The 12,841-nt window shown below is 39.6% G+C and overlaps 1 protein-coding gene across 1 annotated transcript in view; it reads left to right on the top strand.

The window, feature by feature from the left end:
* The window catches only part of LOC308464206 (craniofacial development protein 2-like), a gene marked incomplete at its 3' end in the record, with an annotated part of 461,435 nt that overhangs the window by 308,371 nt on the left and 140,223 nt on the right, over positions 1–12,841 (top strand). The gene's annotated exons all lie outside the window — the stretch shown is intronic.

Here is a 12,841-nt window from a genome sequence, read left to right as displayed (position 1 = left end):
CAGCCTGTCTCTCCCCCCAGGCAGGCTCAAGGATGCCGGGTAGGTAGGCAAAAGTCATCATGGAGGGTGTATGGGGGCAGGCTGTGGCTTGGGATGAGTCCCAAGGACCAGAGAAAGATGCCTGGGGGGCCACATTCAGTCCCTGGGGCTGAGGCTCCCCACTCCTGGCCCCAGTGTCAGGATTCCTGAATCTATGTCAGCAGCCAGAGTCAGGAACAGGTCAGCACTAAGACCCCCGGTGTCAGTGAAGTTACACGAAGATACCCAAACAGCGGTTTGACTCCCCGCAACGGGGTGAGCTCCCGTTGTTCAGTCCCTCCTTCTGCCCACCTAGCAGTTCGAAAGCATGTCAAAGTGCAAGTAGATAAATAGGTACCGCTCCAGCGAGAAGGTAAATGGCGTTTCCGTGTGCTGCTCTGGTTTTGCCAGAAGCACCTTAGTCATGCTGGCCACATGACCCGGAAAAACTGTCTGTGGACAAACGCCGGCTCCTTCGGCCAGTAAAGCGAGATGAGCGCCACAACCCCAGAGTCGTTCGCATCTGCACTTAACTGTCAAGGGTCCTTTACTTTACCTTTTTATCCTGAGCACAATTTAGTTGGATACAAGCCAGTATTGAATTAATCCAATCAATGGATTTATTCAACTGCAGCCAGAGAGAAATAGACAAGACAGATTGAAACAGTATAAACAGATACTGTACACGAGTTGCCTGGGACTGATGCACCTTGTAGCATCTGGGGACCAGCTGGGCAAGGCTCTTTGCCACTGTGTTCCAGGGCAAAGGTGCCAGACCAGGATGGCGGATGTGCTCTCTCCGCAGGTGCCTGTCCACACTGGCTTTTTTGACCTCTGCTTCTTTTTTCACCCATCCTGGGGACCCTCACCCTCCAGCACAGACAAGGGCAGGAGGGGGGCCCATAGGCTACTTCACCTGCATCTTTGTTTGTCTTTGCTAAAGACCAGATTGCAGTTAGCAGGGCTTTAAATAGCTTTGTTCATGGACCATAAATACACACCTAAATTACAACCTGCAGCTGACCACAGGAAAATGCAGGGAGTATTTTTATGTGGATAAAGATACCAGTGAAGGCTGAGGGGATAAAAACAGCCCAGAGTCCAAATAGATAAAAACGCAGGTGCAGTGAAATACTTTTGTTTGTTAGGACCCAGAAATGCTCACGAAGGACCACTTGCTGTCTGGGCTGCAAACATAAGAACATAGAAAGCTGCCTTATCATACCCTCCAACATTTTGAAGTCAAAATCCAGGATGCCTTCTTCCTGTTTTTATCACGAGAGTGTGGCAGTTATTTTGGTTACTGTGATCTCTGCTAAGCTGAACTGCAAAGGGCCACGAGCTCAGTTGGTTTCCTATATGTTGGTCTCCACAGGGCAAAGGGGCTGCCACTTTGGTTGACATCTGCTGGGAACCTTCACTGGTTCTGATTTGAAAGAGACGTAGGGCTGGGTACACACAGTGGTGAACACCCAGCCCAACCCCCTGATGATCTGCTCTGGTTTCACCAGAAGTGGCTTAGTCATGCTGGCCACATGACCCAGCTCCCTCAGCCAGTAAAGCGACATGAGCGCCACAACCCCAGAGTCGTCCGTGACTGGACTTAATAGTCAGGGGTCCCTTTACCTTTAGAGCAGAGCAGAGCCACCTAGTGGTTCCTTCTAGAAAGGAAAAACCTGCCAAGGCAGATATAATTGGATGTGTGTGTGGGAAGATCCTCACTCAGTTCAATCCCCGCCCTCTGTCCCAGAAACAGCAGTGGCTCAACTTGCCTGTCCACATGGCAGGTTGGCTGGCCTGTTTGTGAAATTCCCCAAAAACCTGCCCTGCCCAATCTGTGGAGCAGTTTTGCATTTTAAAAACACTTACACACATGCAACTCCCCTCCTTAAATTAATCTGGCAATGAATGGGATAAACTCATTTTATTTATTTATTTTTACATTTCCTTTTTTTAAAAATAATTTTTTATTAATTTTAACATATAAATTATAATACATACCACAAAACTTCACATCTTATACCATCTATTTTTGGACTTCCATCAGCACCTCTGATGATCCACCATTCTTGTCACTTCTTCTGCATTTCTTAAATTCATATTGCCTTTAATTGTCTTAACTAACCATCCTCCCATTTATCCATTTTTGAAATAGTTCAAATAATTCAGCTCACAAAACTTCTTGCAAACCTACAAACGTAATCTGATCATCACAATTACTTTTCAAATAGTCTGTAAATTTACTCCAGTATTCTGTGAATCTCTGGTCCTGCAGATTTCAAATTCTTCCTAATTCAAATTCTGCATAGTCCATCAATTTCATCCTCCATTCTTCTTTGGTCAGTAATTCTTCTTGCTTCCATTTTTGTGCCAATAGTATTCTTAATGCCGTCGTTGCATGTGAAAACAGCTTGAAATCTTTTCTATTTATATCACTTCCTACAATGCCCAGTAAAATTTTTTTTATCTCATTATATATCATTTCCCATAAGTTTTTCACCTTTTTACATTCCCACCACATATGATAAAATGTTCCTTCTTTTTCTTTACATTTCCAACATTTATTACTAACTTTATACATTTTAGCTAATTTAACGGGTGTAATATACCACCTATACATCATTTTCATCACATTTTCTTTTAAGGCATTGCATGCAGTAAATTTTAAACCTTCTTTCCATAATTTTTCCCAATCACTCAACTGTATGTTATACCCAAAATCTTTAGCTCAATGAATCATAACCAACTTTACCTCCTCATCCTTCAAATGCCATTCAAGCAGCTATTTATACATTTTAGACAAAATTTTACAGTTATTACTTAATATCTCTACTTCAAACTTTGATTTATTTTCATCAAATCCTTTTTCTTTAAAATCCTGTTTAAACATTTCATTGACCTGACGGTAGTGCAGCCAATCATTCACATATTCTTTAATTTCCTCATATGGCTTCATCTTCCACTTACTTCCTTCTTTTTGTATTAATTTCCCATAAGTTATCCCTTTCCCACACACATTGATCTTTTTCACGCTCATTGCTTCTAAAGGAGATAACCAATGCAGTGTTTTACGTTCCAATAGGTTTTTATACCTATCCCATATTTCTATTAGAGATCTTCAAAATATGTGATTTCCAAACCCTCTATGGACTTCTGTTTTATTATACCATAAATATGCATGCCAACCAAATCTGTTACCATAACCTTCCAAGTCTAACAAATCTGTATTTTCTAATAACATCCATTCCTTTAACCAGCAGAGGCAAGATGCTTCGTAATACAATTTCAAATCTGGCAGGGCGAAGCCTCCTCTTTCTTTAACATCTGTTAGCAACTTATACTGTATTCTCGCCTTCTTTCCCTGCCAGATATATCTTGAAATTGTTTTTTGCCACTCTTTAAAATTTGTTGCCCCGTTGATTATTGGAATTGTCTGAAACAAAAATAACATCTTTGGTAGCACATTCATTTTAATAGCAGAAATCCTTCTCCAAAATGACAATTTCATCCTTCCCCATATTTCCAAGTCTCTTTTAATTTCATTCCACACCGGTGTATAATTATTTTGGAAAAGATCGATATTTTTTGAAGTTAACCAAATTCCTAAATATTTAACTTTTAAAAATGCTTCTATACCAATTTGTTGCTGCAACACTTCCACCAGGTCCTGTTTCATATTTTTTATTATCATTTTAGTTTTCTTTTTGTTCAATTTAAAACCTGCCACTTGCCCAAATTGTTCTATCTCCTCTAATACTTTTGCACTTGTAACTGGATCTTCTATTGTTAGTACCAAGTCATCGGCAAAGGCTTTCACTTTATACTCATTCCGACCGACCGACTGTTGTTGTTTAGTTGTTTAGTCGTGTCCAACTCTTCGTGACCCCATGGACGCCAGGCACTCCTGTCTTCCACTGCCTCCCGCAGTTTGGTCAGACTCATGTTTGTAGCTTCGAGAACACTGTCCAGCCATCTCGTCCTCTGTCGTCCCCTTCTCCTTGTGCCCTCAATCTTTCCCAACATCAGGGTCTTTTCCAGGGAGTCTTCTCTTCTCATGAGGTGGCCAAAGTCTTGGAGCCTCAGCTTCACGATCTGTCCTTCCAGTGATCACTCAGGGCTGATTTCCTTAAGAATGGATACGTTTGATCTTCTTGCAATCCATGGGACTCTCAAGAGTCTCCGCCAGCACCATAATTCAAAACATCAATTCTTCGACGATTAGCCTTCTTTATGGTCCAGCTCTCACTTCCATACATCACTACTGGGAAAACCATGGCTTTAACTATACGGACCTTTGTTGGCAAGGTGATGTCTCTGCTTTTTAAGATGCTGTCTAGGTTTGCCATTGCCTTTCTCCCAAGAAGCAGGCGTCTTTTAATTTCGTGACCGCTGTCACCATCTCCAGTGATTATGGAGCCCAAGAAAGTAAAATCTCTCACTGCCTCCATGTCTTCCCCTTCTATTTGCCAGGAGGTGATGGGCCCAGTGGCCATGATCTTCGTTTTTTTGATGTTGAGCTTCAGACCATATTTTGCGCTCTCCTCTTTCACCCTCATTAAAAGGTTCTTTAATTCCTCCTGACTTTCTGCCATCAAGGTTGTGTCATCTGCATATCTGAGGTTGTTGATATTTCTTCCAGCGATCTTAATTCCAGTTTGGGATTCATCCAGCCCAGCCTTTCGCATGATGAATTCTGCATATAGGTTAAATAAGCAGGGAGACAATATACAGCCTTGTCGTACTCCTTTCCCAATTTTGAACCAATCAGTTGTTCCATATCTAGTTCTAACTGTAGCTTCTTGTCCCACATAGAGATTTCTCAGGAGACAGATGAGGTGATCAGGCACTCCCATTTCTTTAAGAACTTGCCATAGTTTGCTGTGGTCAATACACTCAAAGGCTTTTGCATAGTCAATGAAGCAGAAAAAGATGTCTTTCTGGAACTCTCTAGCTTTCTCCATAATCCAGTGCATGTTTGCAATTTGGTCCCTGGTTCCTCTGCCCCTTCGAAATCTAGCTTGCACTTCTTGGAGTTCTCGGTCCACATAGTGCTTAAGCCTGCCTTGTAGAATTTTAAGCATAACCTTGCTAGTGTGTGAAATGAGTGCAATTGTGCGGTACTTGGAGCATTCTTTGGCACTGCCCTTCTTTGGGATTGGTATGTAGGCTGATCTTCTCCAATCCTCTGGTCACTGCTGAGTTTTCCAAATTTGCTGGCATATTGAGTGTAGCACCTTAACAGCATCATCGTTTAAAATTTAAAATTTAAAATATTTAAAATTTAAAATTTTCAGTCCGACCGACTGAAATTCTCTTTATTGTTTCATTTCTTCTTATTGTCCTTAGAAAGACTTCCAGTACTGATATGAATAGTAATGGTGATAATGGACACCCTTGTCTTGTACCTTTCGTAATTTCAATACTTTCTGTTACTATATTATTTAGAATCAATTTTGCTCTCTGTCCTGAATATATAGCTTTTATTCCTTTTAGAAAGAATTGTCCAGTATCCGACTTCCGGGTTGGCGCCATCGCCGAATGGCGGACTCCCTCCGAGCTCCGGAGGGAGTCTGCTCGGCAGGGGCTGGGTCCTACCGCGCCGGCGACGCGGGGACCCTTAAAAACCACGGGCGCGGAGCCCGTGGACATGGGGACTCGGCTGGCACCGCTAGCGCCCTCCCGACTCGTGAAGGAGCCTTTTTAAAGGCTTTGGATCGGGTGCCGGGGAGTGGCGTGGTGCTTTGAGTCCATTGCTTCCCCTGCCGAGCGCAGCCGCATGCCATTCGACGGAGAGCGCTGACTTCTTCCATTGGAAATTCGGACTATCAACAACAACCCGTGAGTAATTGGGAAACCGGGTACAAAAGGAGAAAAAAAGAATTTTTTTTCGGATTCGGCACGAGCGGGGGTGATCTAAAAAGGAAGTCAGTCCCCCCCCCGATTGTAAACATTCTAAAACAAGGACTGGGTAACCAAGATCGAAAGAGAAGTTTATTGCTGATAAAAATCATTAATTCCACGATGGGAAATTACAAGAACTGTGCTGGAGAAGAGTTGAGGGTGAGAGGGAAAATGCAACCCCCCCTGGGAACCGGGGCGATTCGTAGAGCCTGGTGAAGAGAGACGGAGACTTTGACAGCTGTCAAAGTAGCTGTCAAAGCTGGAGAATATAAAGAGGACTTTGTTACAAGGACTTTGCTGGCTAATTCTGTTACAATTTGACACAATATGGATATAAACTGTCGGAAAATAAGGAACAACAATTTGACTTTTGGAGTAGAGGATATAAAGTTACTACAATCCCCCTAGAGGGGTTTCGGGACATTACAAGTCGTCGTATGTGGAAAATTACTCTGAGATTCGCACAGGACTTACCTTCTGGGAAAGCAGCAAAACTGAAATAGTATTTTGTCTACAGAGGTGTTTACATTAAAAGGAGACAATAGAATTTTCTATTGAAGAAAGGAAGGGACTGGACGTAAGTTTTTGTTCCTGAACAACAAACCTCTGTAGAGATACCAGATTTCGGAATAAGAACGTTTTAGCAGCTGAACAAGACAAGAAACCTGAGAAAGTAAGGAATAAAAAGAATAAAGGACTAACTACGACACGGAAAGAACAATGGGAGGAGCAGCAAAGACCAAGGAAATTAAAGGCCTCTATTAGACTGGATTTTTGAAGTTAAACATCATTAAATAAATAAATTAAAAGAAAACCGGCAAGGTGGAATGGGAAAAAATCTGGCCATGGACTTGAGACCTCCAGGCTGACAACATATAGACTGATGGACATGGGGAATTCAAACCAGGGAAGGGAGGGGGGAGTTTTGGAATCCAAAGGCTATGTAACCATCTTTTTGAATCTTCTTATATTTTTTATCTTCTATTTCTTTATATAATTTTTGTATATCATGGTATTTTGATTTGACATGTTTAAAAAAAGGGAATTCGTGGAAGGAAATTGGGGTAGATCTTGGGGAAAAATCTTTTTTCTTTTTCTGTTAATGATGAGGGATGATGGTAAGATTGTATAATTTAAATTGGTTAATGGGTTAAACATATTAAGCTTTAAATTGGGAGTGAGAGCTTGGGGAATCAAATTAATGAAAGGGGAATATAGTCGGGAGGGGGAGGAGGGAGTCCTAGAAAGAAGATAACGAAAGTAAGGCTCTAAATATATTCTATCTTTTCTTTTCTGTTATATTTCTATATTATTGGAAACTCTAATAAATATGATTTTAAAAAAAAAGTTAAAAAAAAGAAAAGAAAGAATTGTCCAGTATCCATTAGTTCCAAATTCTTTAACATAAATTCCCAAGATATATTATCAAAGGCCTTTTCCACATCCACAAAAATTAACATCACTTGCTTTTCATTTCTGGCAGTCAGATATTCAATTATATTAACTATATTCCTTATGTTATCTTTCATCTGTCTGCCAGGTAAAAAGCCTGCTTGATCCTTATGAATTATCTCATTCAATATTTTTTTCAATCTGTTTGCTAGTATACTTGCAAATAGTTTGTAATCATTATTTAACAGCGAAATCGGCCTATAGTTCTTTACTTGTGTTAAATCCGAGTCTTGTTTCGGTATTAAAGTAATATATGCTTCTTTCCATGTTTCTGGTAATTCTCCCTTTCTTAATATACTATTCACAACTTCTTTCAATGGTACAAGTAGGGCGTGTTTCATTTCTTTATAATATTTTGCTGTAAATCCATCCGGTCCCGGTGTCTTTCCACTTTTCAATTCTTTTATAGCAAATTTAATTTCTTCTGTTTCAATTAGGTCATTCAGTCTGTCTTTCTTTTCTGACGAAATTTTTTGCACCCCTTTCTGTCTCAAGAAATCTATTTTTTTAACGTCGTTTTTTCTAGCTCTTTTATATAAGTGTCTGTAAAAGTTCACAAATCTTTTTCTAATTTCTTTCGGATTGTCTACTTCTTTCCCTTCCATTATAATCTTATTGATTGTGTTCTGTTCCTTTCTCTTTTTAATCTGCCATGCCAGCCATTTTCCAGATTTATTAGCATATTCAAAATTCTTTTGTCACATTCTTTTAATATTCCATTCTACTTCTCGATTTATCATTGTGAATTGACTTTGCAGTATTTTAATGCTCTGTTTTATTTTCACATTGTTTGGGTTTTTAACTAATTTCTTCTCATTTTCCATTTTTTGTTTTAATATTTCTTTCTTTCCTTTTTCTCTAAATTTATTTCTAACAGTATTCTGCTGTATAAAAAAGCCTCGCATTACTGCTTTACTAGCATCCCATACCACACTCATTTTTGTTCCATTATTACTATTATTCACAAAATATTCCATCAAATTCTTCTGCGCTTTCTCATTTATTTTTTGGTCATCCAATAAATTCTCATTTAATCTCCATCGAAAGGTTTTTTCCTCCATTTCTTTTAATTCACATTTTATTGCATTATGATCCAAAGGTATTTTTGGTTATATTTCTATTTTGTCGCTCTTGGCATTAACTCACTGGATATCCAAATATAGTATTCTTGACATTGATTTATTTGGTTCTGAAAAATAAGTAAATTGTTTTTCTAATGGGTGTCTTAATCTCCAAACATCTACCAAATTACAGTTCTCAATCATTGGAAAAAAATGTCTTCGGTAGTTTTCCTTCCTTCAATTTTTCTCTTGACCTCAGCCTGTCCATTTCCATTGAAACCACTCCATTCATATCACCCATTATTATAATTTTCTGATCCACAAATTCAAATAATTTTTCTTCTAAATCCTTATAAAATTCAGTCTTACTTCCATTTGGTGCATACACTCCGACTATTATCAGTTTTTTGCCTTGCCATGTGACTTGTACCGCAATTATTCTACCTTCTTCATCTTTAAAAATTTGCCGAGCCTCAAATTTATTTTTAATATACAAAACCACTCCTCTTTTCCTGCTTCTGTCTAATGAAACAAATTCATTTCCCAATTTTTTATTAATCAATACTCTTCTATGTTTTCTTGCCACATGAGTTTCTTGTAGACAAATGATATCCAAATTCTTTTTTTAAAGGAAATGTTCAATTTTATGTCTTTTCTTTTTATTGTTAATTCCATTAACATTCCATGCCATAATTTCAGTGCCATTTTGTGTTCCCTTTACCAATAAAAATAGAAAAGTCTTAAACTTGTCCTTCTTCCTCCTCCTCTTCTTCTTCTTCTTTACTATCCTTTTCTTCTTCTTCCAGTCCTGCCGGTCCTGCTGCTCCTGCCACTGTTGCTTCCTCCCCTTTCCCCAACTCTTTGTATCTTCTCAGAAATTTGTGTGTTTCATCAACGCTTGTAAATTTGAACTTTTTTTCTTTATGGTAAAAGGAGATCCCTTCTGGAAATTCCCACTTAAATTCAATTCCATTTTCCCTTAATGTCTGTGTCAATGGTTTGTATTGATCACGTTTTTTCAACAAACGAAGTGGGACGTCTTTAAAAATGATTATAAAAGCTCCATCAATGCAAAGCCTTTTTTCTCTATTTTTCTGTAAAATCAAATTCCTCATTTCTCTATCTTTAAATATAATCAAACAATCTCCTGGAAATTTCTTTGCTTTGACAGTCCTTGTTTTAATTCTAAAAGCATACTGAATTGTCTTTCTGATGTCTTCCACTTTCATACTTAACCATTGTGCAATCTCCAGTATTAATTTCTCCAAGATATTCTCTCCTTGTACTTCAGGCACAGATCTCAATCTCAAATTTAATTCTCTTTGCCTCAATTCATTCATAGCAATCGCGTCCCACAATTCCTCTTGTGTTTTGTTAATTTCTGAAACTTCTCCCTTGACCCTTTCTTCCTCTTTTCTTATTTCTTTTACTTCTTGTTTTGTTCGTTTCATTCCTTCTTCCAGGCTTTGCGTTCATTTTGTTATTTCTGTGCTGGTCCCGGGGGGGGGGGGTTTACCGTGAGGTGTGGTCAAAGTCCAGTCCTGGGCCGAGGGTCTGGAGACTGTCCACCAAGGGGGAAGCTTGGTTCAAAGCAAAAGCCGGGCGTGGTCGGGAACTCCGGAAAGACAGGTCTGGGTGCTGGCAGAAACAGGTTTCCAACGTCGTTGCTCCCGCAACCTGGGACCGGGCTGACTGGCCTTTATCTTCTCTGAGGCCAGGGGCGGTCCCGGCCCACAGGTGACCCGCCTCTCCTGGCCTTAAGGCGAGCACTCCTCCTGAGAGAAACCAGTTCCCTCCGCCTCTCTGCCCTGAGCCTCTGCAGCTCAGGAGAGGCTGGAGGGCTACTGGACCCAGGGGGAGGCTCACCTTCCCCTGACAGGGCTGGGAGAGGCGCACCTGTAGGTAATGGGTCCTCAATCACCTCCGGAGCCAGAGTGGATTCATCTGGTGTCTGCTCCTGAGGATCCGGCACAGGTGCAGGCGCTTCAGATTCAAGGCCCTGCCCAGCTCAGCCGGCCCTGGAGGCGGGGACTCCTGTGCAGGCTGGGATTCCTCTGGTTCAGCCTCTGAATCAGATTCCCAGGCCATCACAATTTCCTTCATCTGTCCCTTCAGTTCATTAACTGTCATATCGTATTTTTTGTCCATCAATTCTAATCTCGTCTCCAAATTCTTCTCGCTTTGTTTAATGTCTTTTTTAATTTCTGTAAACATTTTTAAAATGTCTCCCTTAAATTCAGTTTCCTGTTTTGATCCTCTTCTTTCCAAAGATGTCCCACTTTCTCCTCTTTTTTTCTGTGTCTTTTCCATTATTTCTCTTCTTCCTGCCACTACGTGTCACCCAAAAATTTAAATTAACACCCTTCTGCTTCTTGACTGGCCAATCCACTATATTAGCAATCTTTGGAGCACCAAATTTCTTTAAAATAAACAATTAAATTTCCCCCCCCCTGCCTCATGTTTGGCTAATCCTGTGTAATGTCCTGATAAAGTAATCAAGTAGTATAAACAAATAATAATAATATTAAAAAGAAGAGCAACAGAAAAAACAATCAGGGAGACCAAAAATAGAGACAACAAAAGGAAACAAAACCAAAACAGAGAGTAAAAATATTCTTCCACCACTTGCCTGGCCAATCCAATCCAATCCTTTAATCAAAATTCCAACAAAACAAAACAAGCCCGGTCCTAGAGGTACTTTTAAATATGATTAGAAGGGACCAATTGGTTAAGGGTATACAAGTCGGAGCTAAACAGTATAAATTGAAAGCATTTGCTGATGACTTAGTATTGACATTACAGGAGCCAGAATATAGTACTAAAAGAGTTATAGAACTGATTCAAGAATTTGGTCAGGTTGCAGGATTTAAGTTGAATAAGTTAAAAACTAAGGTTTTAGAGAAAAATTTAACAGCAATTGAGAGAGAGAGGTTTCAGAAGGAGACAGGATTAACACTGGTTAAGAAAGTGAAATATTTGGGGGTTAACATGACTGCTAAAAATGTGAATTTATTTAAGGATAACTATGAAAAATGTTGGACTCAAGTGAAAAAAGATTTAGAAATATGGTCAAATTTGAAGCTTTCACTGCTAGGCCGTATCGCTGCGATAAAGATGAATGTATTGCCAAGAATGTTGTTTTTGTTTCAAACACTGCAAATTGTGGACAAAATGGACTGTTTCAAGAAGTGGCAGAGAGACATTTCCAGATTTGTCTGGCAGGGCAAGAAGCCCAGATTAAAATTCAAAATACTAACGGATGCAAAAGAAAGAGGTGGATTTGCCCTGCCAGACCTTAAACTTTACTATGAATCAGCCGCATTTTGTTGGCTGAGAGAATGGCTGCTTCTTGAAAACACAAGAAGGTTTTAACAAGGTATTTGGGTGGCATGCATATTTGTGGTATGATAAGGTCAAAGCACATAAAGCATTTAAAAACCATATTGTCAGGAAAGCATTGTTTAATGTCTGGACAAGATATAAGGATCTACTTGAAAATAAAACTCCAAGATGGCTGTCACCAATGGAAGCGAAGGCTCTGAAAAAGCTCAATATGGAGGCCAAATGGCCGAAATATTGGGAAATTCTGGAACAAGAGGGAGATAAATTGAAATTGCAGAGCTTTGAAAAACTAAAAAATAAAGTGCGAGATTGGCTTCATTATTATCAGATAATGGAGGCATACAATCTGGACAAGAAAATTGGCTTCCAGCTGGAAAAATCAAAATTGGAAACAGAACTGTTAGATCCTAAAGTTAAGAATTTGTCAAGAATGTATAACTTGCTGTTGAAATGGAATACTCAAGATGAAACAGTGAAATCTGTTATGATTAAATGGGCACAAGATGTTGGACATTATGATGGCTGACTGGGAACAGTTATGGACCACAGGTATGAAGTTCACGGCATGTAATGCCTTAAGAGAGAATATTATGAAAATGATATACAGGTGGTACATGACACCAGTCAAGCTTGCAAAAATTTATCATTTGCCCGATAATAAATGTTGGAAATGTAAAGAAACTGAGGGTACATTCTTTCACCTTTGGTGGACGTGCCCAAGGATTAAGGCTTTCTGGGAGATGATCTATAATGAAATGAAAAAGGTATTTAAATATACCTTCCTGAAGAAACCAAAGGCCTCTCTCCTGGGCATAGTCGGTCAATTGGTGCCAAAGAAGGATAGAACTTTATTTATGTATGCTACAACAGCAGCAAGAATTCTTATTGCAAAGTACTGGAAGACACAAGATCTACCCACCCGGGAAGAATGGCAGATGAAGGTGATGGATTATATGGAACTGGCGGAAATGACTGGCAGAATCCGAGACCAGGGAGAAGAGTCGGTGGAAGAAGATTGGAAGAAATTTAAAGACTATCTACAGAAATACTGTAAAATTAATGAATGT

The sequence above is a fragment of the Podarcis pityusensis genome (assembly GCF_964106645.2).
Source record: "Podarcis pityusensis genome assembly, chromosome: 15".
In the NCBI taxonomy this organism is placed as follows: Eukaryota; Metazoa; Chordata; class Lepidosauria; order Squamata; family Lacertidae; genus Podarcis; species Podarcis pityusensis.
This window is presented reverse-complemented; position numbering and strand designations above follow the sequence as displayed.